At 42.2% G+C, this 21159-nt stretch overlaps 1 pseudogene; it reads left to right on the plus strand.

Moving 5' to 3' along the window:
• Positions 1-20001, plus strand: part of LOC134331611 (zinc finger protein 850-like) — a 150444-nt pseudogene extending 130443 nt beyond the window's left edge.
• Positions 20002-21159: the final 1158 nt, after the last annotated feature.

A 21159-nucleotide genomic window follows, 5' to 3' on the forward strand; every position in this document is an offset into this window, starting at 1 on the left:
CCAAGAACACCATACCTACTGTGAAGCATGGGGGTGGAAACATCATGCTTTGGGGCTGTTTTTCTGCAAAGGGGACAGGACGACTGATCCATGTTAAGGGAAGAATGAACGGGACCATGTATCGTGAGATTTTAAGCCAAAACCTCCTTCCATCAGTGAGAGCATTGAAGATGGAACGTGGCTGGGTCTTCCAGCATGACAATGATCCCAAACACACCGCTCGGGCAACGAAGGAGTGGCTCTGTAAAAAGGATTTCAAGGTCCTGGAGTAACCTAGCCAGTCTCCAGACCTCAACCCCATAGAAAATTTGTGGAGTCCGTGTTGCCCAGCGACAGCCCCAAAACATCACTGCTCTAGAGGAGATCTGCATGGAGGAATGGGCCAAAATAGCAGCTACAGTGTGTGCAAACCTGGTGAAGACTTACAGGAAACGTTTCACCTCTGTCATTGCCAACAAAGGTTATGTTACAAAGTATTGAGTTGAACTTTTGTTATTGACCAAATACTTATTTTCCACCATAATTTACAAATAATTTTTTTTTAAATCCTACAATGTGATTTCCTGGATTTTTTTTTCACATTTTGTCTCTCATAGTTGAAGTGTAGCTATGATGAAAATTACAGACCTCTCTCATCTTTCTAAGTAGGAGAACCTGCACAATCAGTGGCTGACTACATACTTTTTGACCCCACTGTATGCTGTGTTCTTCAATCACTAAATGTTCAGTCCAGCTCCGCTGAATTCAACTTACACCCGTGTATCTTGCTACGGCTTCCTGTAATAAAGATTCACCATTTTTCATCAAGCTCGGAGAGACGTCCTTCCTTCCTTTTTCCTTACAGTGCTCAGATTGTGGGAAGAGCTTTTATATACTGTGTTCTCAAAATACACCAGCGCATTTACGTTGGAGAGAAACTGTAGTAACTAGGCAAAAAATAACTGGTATCTCCAGAAAGGCAAAAAGCGTCGACAGAAGAACAAGGAGATGTGGCATTAGGCAAAGTGAGGAGTGGTAAAAGGCTAAGTAAAGGATGTATGGCTAGCTGAATATGAAGCTGGAGACTAAGGAAGGTGATTGGAGGGATTTGCCAGACAGTGGAACAGAGCTGGAATGGATTTACAGCAGGTTAGAATAATAAAGGATGCAGACGGGAATGTGCTGATAAATGAGGACAGTGTTCTGAGAAGATGGAAAGAGTTTATTGAGATGATGTTGAATGAACAGAAGTGGAGAGAGAAGGTTGGAGAACGTACAGATAGTGAGCCAGAGAGTGTCTTGGATTAGCAAGGAGGAAGTGAGGAGAGCTAAAAAGAAAATGAAGAGTGGAAAGGCAGTTGGCTCAGATGACGTACCAGTGAAGACATGGAGATGTTTAGGAGAGATGCCAGTGGAGTATTTAAGTAGATTGTTTAACAAAATGGTGGAATGTACGAGGATGCCTAAATTCTGTCATCGTAGCTGAATAAAAACCATTATTAGTTATCTGTCATCATATCTGAGGTAAATGTTAATGTTCTCAATATGACCGACCACCAGGGCTCTCAAGTCTCACGCATTTCAACTATCTCACACGCCACACATGGTATTTCTCACTCTGAGAAATGATTAACTTCGCTGCACAGAAATGACTATAATCTATCCTACACACGAGTCACAGGCAGACTACTCTGCGCTCATGCAGCTGTCTTGAATTAGCGACCTATCGGCCAATCAGAAAATAGAATTTCTCAGCCAATCAGAAAATAGAATGTCTTGTTGCTGGGTGAGTCTGTGCACATAGTTGTAGACGAGCTGGAGGTGGAAGACAAGCGTCAGGATCATCAGGTAATACCTTCATTTATTTTAATCTTTCATTAGTTACTATAGTTTTTCTACTCTTTGTATAAGACCTATACTCAGCACACAGCCACTGACATGAGCAACTTAATAACTGCAAAATATAAAATAAAACTATGTAGGAGTGTAATTAGGCTTCCTTGGTTCATTTTTTTCAAAGGTGACGGGTATGAGCAGATTTCCGAGGCTGTCTACAATTGCCAAACTGGTGTTAGTTCTGCCACACTCAAATGCAGATGCAGAGAGGGTTTTTTACATTTACATTTTCAGCATTTATCAGACGCTTTTATCCAAAGCGACTTACACAGTGAGCGGAACACGATGAGCAATTGAGGGTTAAGGGCCTTGCTCAGGGACCCAACAGTGGCAACTTGGTGGTGGCGGGGCTTGAACCGGCAACCTTCTGTTTACTAGTCCAGTACCTTAACCACTGAGCTATCACTGGGTTTTTTTATGGTGGGGCTCAATAAAACCAAAACCAGAACTCTGTCATCCATCATGATCGTGAACATGGCTGACATTGGACCACAGTGCTTTAAATGGGAGCCCCCAAAAATCAAGGCATCAAGGCATCAAAATCTGCCACAAACACTTACAACACACATCATCACTCATAAACACAAACACACACAGAGGGACAGAATAACCACCACTGTTCAAGGAGCCCATTTGTTTTTCTTTATTTCATTTGTCTGTTTTTTGTTTGTTTGTTTAGAAAGGCGTAGCTAAAACAATTTATTTAATATTACAGAATTTAGTGTAAAGTGAAGAGACAATGACCACTGCTGTTCAAGGGGCCCATTTGAGGCAAATTGTGTTTATGCTGATGGGACACTGGGAGGGACCCCCCATCTCACTCCAAGCAAACTTGAGAGCCCTGCTGACCACACTAAATTGTGTTAGCATACATGCTAAGTCTAAATTCTGTCATTGTAGCTCAATAAAAACCATTATTAGTTATCTGCCATCATATCTGAGGTAAATGTTAATGTTCCCAATATGACTGACCACACTAAATTGTGTTAGCATACATGCTAAGTCTAAATTCTGTCATTGTAGCTCAATAAAAACCATTATTAGTTATCTGCCATCATATCTGAGGTAAATGTTAATGTTCTCAATATGACTTGTATAATAATGTTCTCAATATGGTTCTCGGTTAATCCAAGATGGCGCCCACCGTGGCAGATGTCTTTGTACCGTCCTCCTTACTCAAACGCTATTTTTTGTTTATTTTAGCTTTTTTATTTGGATTAAACACAAAGTTTAGCTACGCACAAATTAGGTATAGCAGAGAAGCACTCCTGGACATTGGTAAAGTTCATCATGAACTTTCATTAAGCATTTCGGACTTTGACTTTCTTTTACGTCCACACTCCGCGGAATGTGAGCAGCATGGACCAGCAGCACCGGCGTTGGACGAGCGACGTAGGCGGCGAACAGAGCGGCCAAAACGTAAGCGTGGCAAGAGAGGTGGGCTTCATGCTAGGCTAAAGGCTAGGGCTACGCGACCACCGCTACCTAGCCTGTTGCTGGCTAATGTTCGCTCCCTCGAAAACAAGCTGGATGAGCTGAGAACCAGGATAACAACACAACGTGAGATCAGAGACTGCTGTGCTGTTATTCTGACAGAAAACTGGCTCTCAAATAAAACGCCGGACTCGGCAGTTCATCTGCAGACGCACTCTGTTTACCGCTGGGACCGCAACTCCGCGTCGGGTAAGAACAAAGGCGGCGGTGTGTGTGTGTGTACGTGAACAACAGTTGGTGCTCGGATGTACAGATCGTGGAAAAACACTGTTCAGCTGATTTAGAACTGCTAATGCTGAAGTGTAGACCCTTTTATCTGCCAAGGGAGTTTAACGCAGTGTTTATACTCGCTGTTTACATTCCACCGCGAGCTAACGCCGCTACAGCACTGGGACTACTGCACAATACAATCAGTAAACAAGAGACTGTACACCCGGACGCCGTGTTCATCGCAGCCGGCGATTTTAACCATTGCAACCTTAAAACTGTTCTGCCCAAATATCACCAACATGTAAGCTTTCCGACGAGGGAGAGGAACGTGCTTGACCAAGTCTACAGCAATGTAAAGGGAGCTTACAGGGCAGTACCACGACCACACTTCGGACAGTCTGACCACATCTCCGTGTTCCTCTACCCTGCATACAGACAACTCCTCAAGCAAGCACCACCAGTGAGTAAAACTGTTAAAGTGTGGAATGAAGAAACTGATCTGGAACTTCAGGACTGTTTTAACAGCACAGACTGGGACGTGTTTAGAACTGCTGCTCTGAGAGAGGACTGTACTGTTGATTTAGAGGAATACGCTTCTGGAGTAACTGGCTACATCAGCTACTGCACTGATGCTATTGTTCCCACTAAACACTGCAGGAACTACCCCAACCAAAAACCCTGGATAAACTGTGAAGTTCGTTCCATGCTACGTGCTCGCTCAGCTGCATTTGTCTCAGGCAACGCAGAGGACTACAAAAGGGCCAGATATGACCTGCGTAGAGCCATCAAAGGGGCCAAGAGACAGTACACACTGAAGCTGGAGGGATATTACATCAATACGGACTCCAGGCGCATGTGGCAAGGTTTGCAACACATCACAGACTACCAGCAGAGGACCATGGACATTACAACCAGCAATCCATCACTAACAGAAGAGCTGAATGAGTTCTATGCGCGCTTTGAGGCCCTCACCATCGAACCACTGGAAGAGGTTCCAGCCGCAGAGAGCACACAGGACGCTTCACTCATTGTGTCTGTGATGGAGGTGCGCAGGGCGCTTCTGAGAATAAACCCAAGGAAGGCAACTGGTCCAGACAACATTCCCGGCCGTGCACTACAGGTTTGTTCATCAGAGTTGGCGGATGTGTTTGCAGACATATTCAACCTGTCTCTTATGCAAGCCTCTGTTCCTTCCTGCTTTAAGACCACCACCATTGTTCCACTCCCAAAGACAAACACAATAACCTGCTTGAATGACTATCGTCCCATTGCGCTCACACCTATCGTAATGAAGTGCTTTGAAAGGATAGTCATGACTCGTATCCAAACAGCTATTCCGGACACATTCGACCCCCTACAGTTTGCTTATCATCAAAACAGATCCACTGATGATGCAATCTGCACAGCCATGCACACAGCCCTTTCACACCTGGAAGGCAAGGACACATATGTAAGAATGCTGTTCATCGACTACAGCTCGGCGTTCAACACAGCCATCCCACACAAGCTCACCGAGAAGCTCCACACCCTTGGACTGACACCGACCCTCTGTAACTGGATACTAGATTTTCTATCTGACCGACCTCAGTCAGTCAGGATTGGCACTCGAACATCCAGCACAAAGACCATTAACATTGGGACACCTCAAGGCTGCGTGCTGAGCCCTCTTCTGTACTCGCTCTCCACATATGACTGTGTGGCCTCCTGTAACACCACCAGTATTATTAAGTTTGCTGATAACACCACCGTCATTGGTCTTATTACTGGGGGGGGATGAGACGATGTACAGGAGGGAGGTAGCAGATCTTGTGGACTGGTGTAATTTTATTAATATTAAGCAATCTGAATTGCTTTAATATTTTATATCTTAACTGTTTTTAATAACACTCTATCACTATTACACTTTTATTTTATTTTTCATTCTTCTCTGTAAACTTTGTAAACATTTTAAAATATGCTACATAAATAAAGCTGTGTGGATGAGCATGTCATGTTTCTTTACAAGGACCAAGACCAGAAGGTAAGCTGTTCTGAAAGAACAAAACAATATTGTTCAGAAGATGACTGTGTTAAGTCAAAGTCTAAGTAAACTTTGTCATTCAGACTATACAGCTAGGAGTGCACAGCTGAACGAGATTGCGTTTCCCAAGCTCCAATGTGCAGAATAAAAAAAAAAAAAAAAAAAAAAAAAAAAAAAAAAGCATATACAAGACAAAATATACATTAAGTTTAAAAAAAGATATACATTAAGTAAAAAAATACAAAATAAAAAAGCACTATTGCACATACATTGTAAACAGACATAAAATACACGTTAAGTAAAGTAAAAAATATATACACACTAGTAGGAAATATTGCACATAATTTGCAGTGGTGAGGTACGGGTGTATTAAATAAATAAAATGCCTGGTGTTAAACACTTAAGTTATTACACAGAGTATAATAGAAGAGTAGCAGCATGGTGTAGGTATTTTAAATCTTAATAAATAAATGTTTTGACAGTCCGTAAGTGTGAGCAGGGATGTTGTGTGTGCTGTTATAGGGAGCTGAGTAATCTGGTGGCTTGTGGAAAAAAGCTCTTGCTGAGTCTGGCGGTCCTGCATGGCATGCTGCGGTAGCGTTTGCCAGAGGGCAAGAGGCTGAACAGTCCATAGGCCGGGTGTGTGGGGTCACCAACTATCTCGGTGGCTCTTCTGAGGCAGCGTGACTGGTATTCTTGTATGGAGGGGAGTGAGGTTCATCTTCAATAAACCACAGCCACTATTCATCATCAATGCCTAAATAACTGATTTGTCAGTGCTCGAAGAAGCTTCTACACAATTGTACAATGTACTTATTAACTATATTATTCATTAGTGACTCATACTGGGCACATCGGTGAGCATACTGAAGTTTACTGTTTAACAATGCATCTATAAAATACAGTGGCATGCGAACATTTGGGCACCCCGGTCACAATTACTGTTACTGTGAACAGTTAAGCAAGTTGAAGATAAAATAATCTCCAAAAGGCATAAAGTTAAAGATTACATTTTTTTTTTATTATTATGTCTCTATAATGAATTGCATCTTGGTTGTGAGGTTGTAGTGAATGCTGTTCATCATCCTCTTCATCCTGCACATCATCGCCATGGTCTCCTGGCTCCAAGCAAACATTGTGTAGAATGCAACAAGTTGACACTGCTGAGCTGATGGATTGGACATTCCTCATGTGCAGGCATCGGAGTCTCCTATAAACTTTGCTAAAGGCATGCTCAATGACCACGCGGGCAGTGTTTAGTTTTCTATTAAAGCGCTTCTGCCTAGCTGTCAAGTGCCCATTGTCTCTGTAAGGCCTCATCAGTTGGGGCAATAGAGGGTAGGCTGAATCCCCAATTATATACATCCCTCGTGGGACCAGGGACAGTGGATCTTCTTCTAAAAGACGAGCAACCTCTGTGAGGCGAAAGGCTCTGGCATCATGCCAGCTACCAGGATGACCCACGCTGACTGTCACAAAATCCAGTGAGAATGATAGAATAGAACTGTTTCCTGTTAAAATATGCCAGGGGGTTGTCACAGTGTGGCTTCTGAATATGAATGTGGCATCCATCTACTGCACAGATAGTGTTTGGAAATCCAGCTGCTTGAAAGCCTAACAAAGAATTGTGCAGGGTTTGTCCTAAAGGCCAGGAAATGTGGTGTGCCATGTGTGTATTTACCAGAGTACAAAACTCCTGGAGATGTTTGGCAAGAGTGAATTTTGTGATATTGAATCGGTCTGAAATACCCCTATATGACTCCTGGTTCGAGTGTCCATAGACAGGCTAGGACACTCTTTGTCAGTGGCAATTTTGTCTGCTGTGGATTCATATAGACAGGGCCAAACGTGTTTATAAGATCCTAAATAGTACGTGAGAGAAAAGACGGTTATCATGATAACATTAAAACCATCTGGATGATTATGTGGCTTCCACATACTCTACGTACCTCCACTTGTCCTTTGGAGAGTCTGAAATGACCTCTAAATTCTGAGAGACTATAGAGGGGGACAACATCCTCTACAAAATGTTGTATTTTTGGAACAAGCCTAAAGAAGGGTAAATGTGAGTCCTTACGTAGATAAAATAATTATGTAGACAGTTTGGACTTTAAGCCACTTTGACACAATATAATTGCAGTCTATTTACCATAATGATTAAGGTCTGATTGAGTTCACTTCATAATTTCCATCTAATTATTTTTGGAACACTTTTGTATACATTGTTTATCATATTCACTGATTCTACCTTGAACAAACCGTATATTTGGAATTATGTATTCACACGTTTTCATGTGAAATGTTTCAATAGAATATTGAATTAGAAATTTAAATTGAAAAATAGGCTACTTAGTTTAGGTCTATTCATTTAAATTGTTGTAGACAAATATTTAAATCTATTCATTAACATAAATATGTGTTTGATAACATGTTTGTTAGAACTTTCCTTTTAACCTCCTCCCCCAACTGCAACCGGCTGCTCATCTCGAACAAGCCTAATAAATGAACGAGTTAGTATCAGTACTTACACTGCAGTCCAGTAGGGGCGCTAATAAACCTAAACGTTGTAGATCAACCACCTCAATTCAAAACAAGAAGAAGAAGAAGCTGCAGCAGCTGGTGTGTTTGTACTGAAGTGAATCATCTGTAAGTAAAATATTGATTTTTTTATTTATTACACTTTCATTATTAACTACATTCTAATTAATAACAGAACTAGAGTTCATAATAAAATATCACTGTGAGGATTTGAGGAGCTTTAATTTCCTTTTCACACAAACTACTAGCTTCTCCGCTAACTGTTAGCATCTCACATGATTCAGTACTGATGAACCGATTCATTTGAACCGATCCAGCAAAATGATTCAGTTTATCAGAACTAAATCTAACATTTTTATAGAAACACATCGAGTTCTATTTTTATTTACATTTATGATATTTAGTGGAGTTCAATGATTTAAAACACATTTATTATTTTACATTTAGTTATTCAGACAAATGGTACAAAGCTCAAACCCAGTAAAAAGAAGAATGTGTGATGTGTTCATTCTCTTCAATCTTTATTTCACTGAAGATGTAAGAAGTTCTATTGGAGGTCTTTTCTGCCAGATGCTGCCCACAATAGTTGTAACGTTCTCACCGTGTTTAGAGCCTCACAGAATAAACAATAGCCAATTAAAAGAGTCTAAAAGAATGAGGCAGAATATTCCTTAAAGGAGAAATAAGTACATCTATCTATCTTTGTATTAGATCTTTAATAATGCAGTCAGCAGAAGAGGGACACGTCACCCCGGAGGATCTACAACATGAAGGATTCCAGAAGAAACCAATAAAAAAGGAAGAAGATGAAGATGAGGACGATGATTTCTTCTGTAAGTAAATATGGAGCAATGAGCCATTTCTCCACCAGACAGTGTGGTACAGTACAGTGCAGTGTGGTACAGTACAGTACAGTGTGGTACAGTACAGTGTGGTACAGTACAGTGTGGTACAGTACAGTATGGTACAGTACAGTGTGGTACAGTACAGTGAGGTACAGTACAGTGAGGTACAGTACAGTATGGTACAGTACAGTATGGTACAGTACAGTGTGGTACAGTACAGTGAGGTACAGTACAGTATGGTACAGTACAGTATGGTACAGTACAGTGTGGTACAGTACAGTATGGTACAGTACAGTGTGGTACAGTACAGTGAGGTACAGTACAGTGAGGTACAGTACAGTATGGTACAGTACAGTATGGTACAGTACAGTGTGGTACAGTACAGTATGGTACAGTACAGTGTGGTACAGTACAGTATGGTACAGTACAGTATGGTACAGTGCAGTGTGGTACAGTACAGTATGGTGCAGTACAGTGTGTTACAGTACAGTATGGTACAGTACAGTGTGGTACAGTACAGTATGGTGCAGTACAGTGTGGTACAGTACAGTATGGTGCAGTACAGTGTGGTACAGTACAGTATGGTACAGTACAGTATGGTACAGTACAGTGTGGTACAGTACAGTGTGGTACAGTGTGGTACAGTACAGTGTGGTACAGTACAGTGTGGTACAGTATAGTGTGGTACAGTACAGTATGGTACAGTACAGTATGGTACAGTACAGTGTGGTACAGTACAGTATGGTACAGTACAGTGTGGTACAGTATGGTACAGTACAGTGTGGTACAGTACAGTGAGGTACAGTACAGTGTGGTACAGTACAGTATGGTACAGTACAGTGTGGTACAGTACAGCAGGGTACAGTACAGTATGGTACAGTACAGTATGGTACAGTACAGCATGGTACAGTGCAGTGTGGTACAGTACAGTATGGTACAGTACAGTATGATACAGTACAGTGTGGTACAGTACAGTGTGGTACAGTACAGCAGGGTACAGTACAGTATGGTACAGTACAGTATGGTACAGTACAGCATGGTACAGTGCAGTGTGGTACAGTACAGTATGGTACAGTACAGTACAGCATGGTACAGTGCAGTGTGGTACAGTACAGCATGGTACAGTGCAGTGTGGTACAGTACAGTGTGGTACAGTACAGCAGGGTACAGTACAGTATGGTACAGTACAGTATGGTACAGTACAGCATGGTACAGTGCAGTGTGGTACAGTACAGTATGGTACAGTACAGTGTGATACAGTACAGTGTGGTACAGTACAGCGTGGTACAGTACAGTATGGTACAGTACAGTGTGGTACAGTACAGTGTGGTACAGTACAGTATGATACAGTATGGTACAGTACAGTGTGGTACAGTACAGTGTGGTACAGTACAGTGTGGTACAGTACAGTATGATACAGTATGGTACAGTACAGTGTGGTACAGTACAGTGTGGTACAGTACAGTATGATACAGTATGGTACAGTACAGTATGGTACAGTACAGTGTGATACAGTACAGCGTGGTACAGTACAGTGTGGTACAGTACAGTGTGGTACAGTACAGCAGGGTACAGTACAGTATGGTACAGTACAGTATGGTACAGTACAGCATGGTACAGTGCAGTGTGGTACAGTACAGTATGGTACAGTACAGTATGATACAGTACAGTGTGGTACAGTACAGTGTGGTACAGTACAGCAGGGTACAGTACAGTATGGTACAGTACAGTATGGTACAGTACAGCATGGTACAGTGCAGTGTGGTACAGTACAGTATGGTACAGTACAGTACAGCATGGTACAGTGCAGTGTGGTACAGTACAGCATGGTACAGTGCAGTGTGGTACAGTACAGTGTGGTACAGTACAGCAGGGTACAGTACAGTATGGTACAGTACAGTATGGTACAGTACAGCATGGTACAGTGCAGTGTGGTACAGTACAGTATGGTACAGTACAGTGTGATACAGTACAGTGTGGTACAGTACAGCGTGGTACAGTACAGTATGGTACAGTACAGTGTGGTACAGTACAGTGTGGTACAGTACAGTATGATACAGTATGGTACAGTACAGTGTGGTACAGTACAGTGTGGTACAGTACAGTGTGGTACAGTACAGTATGATACAGTATGGTACAGTACAGTGTGGTACAGTACAGTGTGATACAGTACAGCGTGGTACAGTACAGTGTGGTACAGTACAGTATGATACAGTATGGTACAGTACAGTGTGGTACAGTACAGTGTGGTACAGTACAGTATGATACAGTATGGTACAGTACAGTATGGTACAGTACAGTGTGATACAGTACAGCGTGGTACAGTACAGTGTGGTACAGTACAGTGTGGTACAGTACAGTATGGTACAGTACAGTATGGTACAGTGCAGTGTGGTACAGTACAGTATGGTACAGTACAGTGTGGTACAGTACAGTATGGTACAGTACAGTATGGTACAGTACAGTGAGGTACAGTACAGTGTGGTACAGTACAGTGTGGTACAGTACAGTGAGGTACAGTACAGTATGGTACAGTACAGTATGGTACAGTACAGTATGGTACAGTACAGTGAGGTACAGTACAGTGGGGTACAGTACAGTGTGGTACAGTACAGTATGGTACAGTACAGTGAGGTACAGTACAGTATGGTACAGTACAGTATGGTACAGTACAGTGAGGTACAGTGTGGTACAGTACAGTATGGTACAGTACAGTGTGGTACAGTACAGTATGGTACAGTACAGTGAGGTACAGTACAGTGGGGTACAGTACAGTATGGTACAGTACAGTGAGGTACAGTACAGTATGGTACAGTACAGTATGGTACAGTACAGTGAGGTACAGTGTGGTACAGTACAGTATGGTACAGTATGGTACAGTACAGTATGGTACAGTACAGTGAGGTACAGTATGGTACAGTACAGTATGGTACAGTACAGTGTGGTACAGTACAGTGTGGTACAGTACAGTATGGTACAGTACAGTGTGGTACAGCGTGGTACAGTGCAGTGTGGTACAGTACAGTATGGTACAGTACAGTGTGATACAGTACAGTGTGGTACAGTACAGTGTGGTACAGTACAGCAGGGTACAGTACAGTATGGTACAGTACAGTATGGTACAGTACAGCATGGTACAGTGCAGTGTGGTACAGTACAGTATGGTACAGTACAGCATGGTACAGTGCAGTGTGGTACAGTACAGTGTGGTACAGTGCAGTGTGGTACAGTACAGTATGGTACAATACAGTGTGATACAGTACAGTGTGGTACAGTACAGCAGGGTACAGTACAGTATGGTACAGTACAGTATGGTACAGTACAGCATGGTACAGTGCAGTGTGGTACAGTACAGTATGGTACAGTACAGTGTGATACAGTACAGTGTGGTACAGTACAGCGTGGTACAGTACAGTATGGTACAGTACAGTGTGGTACAGTACAGTGTGGTACAGTACAGTACAGTATGATACAGTATGGTACAGTACAGTATGGTACAGTACAGTGTGATACAGTACAGCGTGGTACAGTACAGTATGGTACAGTACAGTGTGGTACAGTACAGTGTGGTACAGTACAGTATGGTACAGTATGGTACAGTACAGTATGGTACAGTGCAGTGTGGTACAGTACAGTGTGGTACAGTACAGTATGGTACAGTACAGTATGGTACAGTACAGTGAGGTACAGTACAGTGGGGTACAGTACAGTGTGGTACAGTACAGTGTGGTACAGTACAGTATGGTACAGTACAGTATGGTACAGTACAGTGTGGTACAGCATGGTACAGTGCAGTGTGGTACAGTACAGTATGGTACAGTACAGTGAGGTACAGTACAGTATGGTACAGTACAGTATGGTACAGTACAGTGAGGTACAGTGTGGTACAGTACAGTATGGTACAGTACAGTATGGTACAGTACAGTATGGTACAGTACAGTGAGGTACAGTATGGTACAGTACAGTATGGTACAGTACAGTGTGGTACAGTACAGTATGGTACAGTACAGTGAGGTACAGTACAGTTTGGTACAGCACAGTGTTGTACAGCCTCCAGATAATCGCGGTGAAGACCAAAGAGCTGGTGGTGGATTTCCGTAGGTGCAGACACCCCCTGCCACCAGTGAACATCCAGGGAGTGATGTTAGATGATATAACCAGCAGATCACTTCCACACACACTTCAGAACATACAGAACAATGTGCAACTTCTTCTCCATGTGTAATTATTTGTAGTTATTTGTAATTATGTTTTAGAGTTTTTATGATAGAAAATGTCTATTGTTTTACAGTTCTGCTTATTTATGTATTTCTTGTGCTGAGTGCGCTGCTATCCCTTCACTGCTGCACCACTGAGAATCTCCCCACTGTGGGACTAATAAAGATGTATCATTTCAGGTGAAGTATCGTTAATCCCTGTGGAACAAGTCATGGAACTCTTCTCCTCAGTGGACCAACAGTGTGGAGGTTTCCAGATGAAGCCTGTGAAGAAGGAAGAACCTGAAGATACAGATGAACTCAGTAAGATTTTTTTTTATCTTCAGCAAAATCACATTTTTATTTAATAAAGTTTCATTTTGTGACCTTATTTTTTCTCCAGGAATTTAAATTGTATCACTAGTCCTGCTACTAGTACCTCCACCATAACCAACACTACTAGTACCTCCACCATAACCACCACTACTAGTACCAGCACCATAACCAACATTACTAGTACCTCCACCATAACCACCACTGCTAGTACCTCCACCATAACCACTACTACTAGTAATTCTACCATAACCAACACTACTAGTACTGCCACCATAACCAACACTACTAGTACCGCCACCATAACAACACTACTATTACCACCACCATAACCAACACTACTAGTACTGTACCTCAACCATAACCAACACTACTAGTACCTCCACCATTACCAATACTACTACTACATCCACCATAACCAACACTACCAGTAGCTTAACTATAACCAACACTACTAGTACCTCCACTATAACCAACACTACTAGTACCTCCACTATAACCAACACTACTGGTACCACCACCATAACCTCCACTACCAGTACTTCCACCATAACTACCACTAATACCTCCACCATAACCAACACTACTGGTACCACCACTATAACCAACACTACTAGTACCTCCACTATAACCAACACTACTGGTACCACCACCATAACCACCACTACTAGTACCTCCACCATAACCACCACTACTAGTACCTCCACCATAACCAACACTACTACTACCACTACCATAACCAACACTACTTTAAAATACGGCTTCTCCAATCACTGTAATTCTTCCATTATCTCATCATGGAACTCTTCTACCCAGTGGACCAACAGTGTGGAGGTTTCCAGATGAAGCCTGTGAAGAAGGAAGAACCTGAAGATACAGATGAACTCAGTAAGACTTTTTTATCTTCAGCAAAATCACATTTTTATTTAATAAAGTTTTATTTTGTGACCCTATTTTTTCTCCAGGAATTTAAATGGTATCACTAGTCCTGCTACTAGTACCTCCACCATAACCAACACTACTAGTACCTCCACCATAACCAACACTACTAGTACCTCAACCATAATCACCACTACTAGCAACTCCACCATAACCAACACTACCAGTACCTCAACCATAACCAACACTACTAGTACCTCCACCATAACCACCACTACTAGTACCTCAACCATAATCACCACTACTAGCAACTCCACCATAACCAACACTACCAGTACCTCAACCATAACCAACACTACTAGTACCTCCACTATAACAACACTACTATTACCTCCACCATAACCAACACTACTAGTACCTCCACTATAACAACACTACTATTACCTCCACCATAACCAACACTACTAGTACCTCAACCATAATCACCACTACTAGCAACACCACCATAACCAACACTACTGGTAATTTGACCATAACCAACACTACTAGTACTAGTACCTCCACCATAACCAACACTACTAGTACCTCCACCATAACCAACACTACTGGTATTTCTACCATAACCACCACTAATACCACCACCATAACCACCACTACTAGTACCTCCACTATAACCAACACTACCAGTACCTCCACCATAACCACCACTAATACCTCCACCATAACCAACACTACTGGTACCACCACCATAACCAACACTACTGGTACCTCCACCATAACCAACACTACTGGTACCACCACCATAACCAACACTACTAGTACCTCCACCATAACCAACACTTCTAGTAATTTGACCATAACCAATGCTACTAGTACCTCCACCATAACCAACACTACTAGTAACATCACCATAACCAATGCTACTAATACCTCTACTATAACAAAAGCTACTAGTACCTCCATAATAACCAACACTACTAGTATTTCTACCATAACCAACACTACTAGTACCACCACTAATACCACCACTATAACCACCACTACTAGTACCTCCAATATAACCACCAGTATCTACACCATAACCACCACTTATACCTCCACCATAACCAACACTACTGGTATCACCACCAGAGATGCATGAGTACCGATACTAGTATTGGGTATTAGCCCGATACCGCGCTCATGTACTCGTACTCGCAAACGAGGCTCCGATACTAAACATCCGATACCGTGTACGTAGTGCATGTTGCTGCGTTAACGCAGGGATTTTCAACCTGTGGGGCGCGAGTGCCTGACCGGGGGGCGTGACATTACGAGATTTTTTTACTTCTAAAACTAAAGCAATTCATTTTTCACCCACGGGAGACAGATTGAATTATTCTCACTGACCACGCTCACACGCACGTTTAATGTTCTTTAGTTCCGTTTGACAAAAAAAAAAACCTTAAAATAGAGCTCACAGTGAAGATAACCGGTTACAAAAGCAGCGACCGCTGTTACAGGACGTGTGTGTGTTCAATACTCTGTTCACAGTGTCGATACAAGTGATTCATGAGTCGACTCATTTTAAGCGCAGCGTAAGTTTCTTTTCTCAGTCATCTCTCCGTGTTTACTGTTATAATGAATGATGCGATTGTAAATAAACACCAAATACTACAGAACATTCTGTGTGACTCGCTTACATTATAAAGCTCAGGCTTAATTATACTGGTTATTACCACAGAGCGGGAGCCGACTCAGAGTCGTTTACGATTTACCGAGGTGAACCACGAATGTATGTGCTGATAGAATCGGCTCAGATGGGATCGGACTGTATTATCTTTTTAAAGTAAATATTTCAATCAGCAGAATCGCATCGCATGTATGATGTGCACAACGTTAATTACGTGCGTTTATTAATGAACGTTAACGTTAGCTTGTCGGAAGCTTTCTCAATGATGTCTGTGCGGTGTTTTTTTTTTTTTACAATTAGTGATGCAACCCAAGCAACTGTTCCACTGCACTATTTTACACTAAAAACTACACTATCCCATAATGCTCCAGATTGCATCATTCTAAATAGGTATCGGTATCGGCGAGTACTAAAATACATGTACTTGTACTCGTACTCGTTTGGGAAAAAATGGTATCGATGCATCCCTAACCTCCACCATAACCAACACTACTAGTAATTTGACCATAACCAACGCTACTAATACCTCTACTATAACCAACGCTACTAGTACCTCCATAATAACCAACACTACTAGTATTTCTACCATAACCAACACTACTAGTACCACCACTAATACCTACACTATAACCAACACTACCAGTATCTCCACCATAACCACCACTAATACCTTCACCATAACCAACACTACTGGTACCACCACCATAACCAACACTACCAGTATCTCCACCATAACCACCACTAATACCTCCACCATAACCAACACTTTTGGTACCACCACCATAACCAACACTACTAATACCTCCACCATAACCAACACTACTAGTACCACCACTAATACCTACACTATAACCAACACTACCAGTATCTCCACCATACCCACCACTAATACCTCCACCTTAATGTGGTGTTTAATCAAGTTTATAGGAACAGCCACTTCATGTATAAATATTCCAGCTGCAAAAGAGAAGCTGTAATTACTCCAGTACCCAAACCAATGAGGGAGAACATAAACACAAACTATACGTTTTTAAAAAAGCACCCAATTACTGAAATTCCCAGATGCTGCAGATGTTACACCATTAATATAGAGACTGAACACTGGACTGTCACTCCTCGAGACAGAATGAATAAATTGTTGTTTATTTATTATAAACTATGAGTAGAAGTTATACATCATGTAACTGCTGATAGATGAAACATTCCACCAGAAATAAACAAACACACAAATCCTGTAACACATTATTGTTCTCCAGTCCCAGAGCAGCAAAGCAGCCCCACAACATTATGGATCCCCCACTGTAGGTAGATGTAAACATAACGCAGGAATACATTGCAGAGCCTTCATCTATAGAGGATTAAAAACTCTAGATGTCTCCAGTTCAGCCTGAAGTGCTTTGGACTGGGTTGTTGTACTGGGTTTCTTAGCCACATGTTGAAGCACTTTTTGTTGGGTTCTCTCAGTGATTTTCCTGTTTCCACCAAATCCTGGAAGGTTCCTCAAGTAGCAAACATAACGTTTGTTGTTTATTGGTTATTTATAGAAATATATTTGATTCTTTCTGCTTCAGAACTGAACAAGGATTTCTCTTGCTCCTCGTGTCCACGTTCCTCTACAACCCAAAATCACCTCCACAATCACATCAAGAGCTGCAACCATGACAAATATGAGACTCTGGTGAAGATTAAGACTGAACATGAGGATCTGACGCCCACCAGAAGCTCCAGTAATCAGCAAACGTCCTCTGGTACTGTCAGCATTAACACCTCTCTCAGTCCCACACAGGAAGAAGGAAACGTCTGCTCACGGTGTGGGAAGAGCTTCAGGTACCAGAGTGAACTCAAAACACACCAGCGCATTCACACTGGAGAGAAACCGTATCAGTGCTCACAGTGTGGAAAGAGCTTCAGGTTCCAAAGTTATCTCAAGAGACACCAGCGCATTCACACTGGAGAGAAACCGTATCAGTGCTCACAGTGTGGAAAGAGCTTCAGGTTCCAAAGTGATCTCAAAAGACACCAGCGCATTCACACTGGAGAGAAACCGTATCAGTGCTCACAGTGTGGGAAGAGTTTTACTAGACAGAGTCATCTCAAAATACACCAGCACATTCACACTGGAGAAAAGCCATGTCAGTGTACACAGTGTGGGAAGAGCTTTAGGTTCCAGCATAATCTCAAAATACACCAGCGCATTCACACTGGAGAGAAACCGCATCAGTGCTCACAGTGTGGGAAGAGCTTTAGGTTCCAGCATAATCTCAAAATACACCAGCACATTCACACTGGAGAAAAGCCATATCAGTGTACACAGTGTGGGAAGAGCTTTAGGTTCCAGCATAATCTCAAAATACACCAGCGCATTCACACTGGAGAGAAACCGTATCTGTGCTCACAGTGTGGGAAGAGTTTTACTAGACAGAGTAAACTCAAAAGACACCAGCGCATTCACAGTGCAGAGAAGCCATATCAGTGTTCACAGTGTGGGAAGAGCCTCAGGTTACAGGGTGAACTCAAAATACATCAGCGCATTCACACTGGAGAGAAACCGTATCAGTGCTCACAGTGTGGGAAGAGTTTTAATAGACAGAGTGAACTCAAAATACATCAGCGCATTCACACTGGAGAGAAACCGTATCAGTGCTCACAGTGTGGGAAGAGTTTTACTAGACAGAGTGAACTCAAAAGACACCAGCGCATTCACAGTGGAGAGAAGCCATATAAGTGCTCACAGTGTGGGAGGAGCTTCAGGTTCCAGGGTGAACTCAAAATACATCAGCGCATTCACACTGGAGAGAAACCGTATCAGTGCTCACAGTGTGGGAAGAGTTTTACTAGACAGAGTGAACTCAAAAGACACCAGCGTATTCACACTGGAGAGCAGCCATATCAGTGCTCACAGTGTGGGAGGAGCTTCAGGTTCCAGGGTGAACTCAAAATACATCAGCGCATTCACACTGGAGAGAAACCGTATCAGTGCTCACAGTGTGGGAAGAGTTTTACTAGACAGAGTGAACTCAAAATACATCAGCGCATTCACACTGGAGAGAAACCGTATCAGTGCTCACAGTGTGGGAAGAGTTTTACTAGACAGAGTGAACTCAAAATACATCAGCGCATTCACACTGGAGAGAAACCGTATCAGTGCCCACAGTGTGGGAAGAGTTTTACTAGACAGAGTATACTCAAAATACACCAGCGCATTCACACTGGAGAGAAACCGTATCAGTGCTCACAGTGTGGGAAGAGTTTTAATCAACCGGGTTATCTACACACACACCAGCGCATTCACACTAAAGAGAAACCATATCAGTGCCCACAGTGTGGGAAGAGTTTTTATATACAGAGTGCTCTCAAAAGACACCAACGCATTCACACTGGAGAGAAACCCTATCAGTGCTCACAGTGTGGGAAGAGTTTTAATGTACAGAGTAATCTCAAACAACACCAGCGCATTCACACTGTAAAAATTACAATAAGGACCCAACAGTGACTGGTTTAACGTAGCTGCACCCAATGGCAATATTATCATAATCAAGTTCTAAACCAGGGTGTCTCTCCCCACAGTTAGGGAGAACATCTGGTTTATTTAGCGTACGAAACAGGAAGAGCAGAGACAGCTCTCACAAGTTCTAACCAACATAAAGGAATTATTATCATGAGTGATCAACAACCATCACACACAGAAGGAACCGGCCTACACATGAAGGTGATCAAAGATACATCAGGTAGAACTGAGGTGACCGTTCCATCTTGTCTGCTCTGCTTTTGGTAATACACATCCCTCACAGGAAGTGCTTAAATGATAGGCGGTGTTTTCAAATGTATATATGCTGTGTTCTTCAATCACTAAATGTTCAGTCCAGCTCCACTGAATCCAACTTACACCCGTGTATCTTGCTACTGCTTCCTGTAATAAAGATTCACCATTTTTTATTAACCTCGGAGAGACGTCCTTCCTTCCTTTTTCCTTACAGTGCTCAGATTGTGGGAAGAGCTTATATACAGAGTGTTCTCAAAATACACCAGCGCATTTACGTTGGAGAGAAACTGTAGTAACTAGGCAAAAAATAACTGGTATCTCCAGAAAGGTAAAAAGCGTCGACAGAAGAACAAGGAGATGTGGCGTTAGGCAAAGTGAGGAGTGGTAAAAGGCTAAGTAAAGGATGTATGGCTAGCTGAATATGAAGCTGGAGACTAAGGAAGGTGATTGGAGGGATTTGCCAGACAGTGGAACAGAGCTGGAAAGTATTTACAGCAGGTTAGAATAATAAAGGATGCAGACGGGAATGTGCTGATAAATGAGGACAGTGTTCTGAGAAGATGGAAAGAGTTTATTGAGATGATGAATAAACAAAAGTGGAGAGAGAAGGTTGGAGAACGTACAGATAGTGAGCCAGAGAGTGTCTTGGATTAGCAAGGAGGAAGTGAGGAGAGCTAAAAAGAAAATGAAGAGTGGAAAGGCAGTTGGCTCAGATGACGTACCAGTGAAGACATGGATATGTTTAGGAAAGATGGCTGTGGAGTATTTAAGTAGATTGTTTAACAAAATGATGGAATGTACGAGGATGCCTGAAGAGTGAAGAGGAAGCGTAACTGTTCCAGTTTTTAAGAATAAGGGTGATGTGCAGAGCTGCAGCAACTACAGAGGAATAAAGTTCATCAGCCACAGCATGAAGATCTGGGAAAGAGAAGAAAAACTCCTGTTGAGCAAGCTGAGGGCGACTGTGGCAAGGAAAAACTCCCTGAAAATTACAGGAAGAAACCTTGAGAGGAACCAGACTCAGCAGGGCCTGTCCTTCTTGGGTGGCCTGGAGGATACTTTAAATAAATACACGATTTACACAGAGCATACAAACACAGAATTAAATGAACTAAAAGTTATAACTGGCAATAAATAAATAATTAAATAAGTAATAATATTTGAGTTATTATTCGGTCTAGTTTTCAATAAAGTCTGTAGTGAGTTCTTGTCATTCTTGGTGCAAATACTCCAGACCCGTCACATCCGGCAGGAGTAGCAACATTGGCACTGCAGTCTCATAACTGTAACCCGGAGGAGATGCTTCATTTAAACTTAGATACTCATCAGGTCTA

The sequence above is a fragment of the Trichomycterus rosablanca genome, chromosome 1 (genome assembly GCF_030014385.1).
Source record: "Trichomycterus rosablanca isolate fTriRos1 chromosome 1, fTriRos1.hap1, whole genome shotgun sequence".
NCBI classification, from domain to species: Eukaryota; Metazoa; Chordata; class Actinopteri; order Siluriformes; family Trichomycteridae; genus Trichomycterus; species Trichomycterus rosablanca.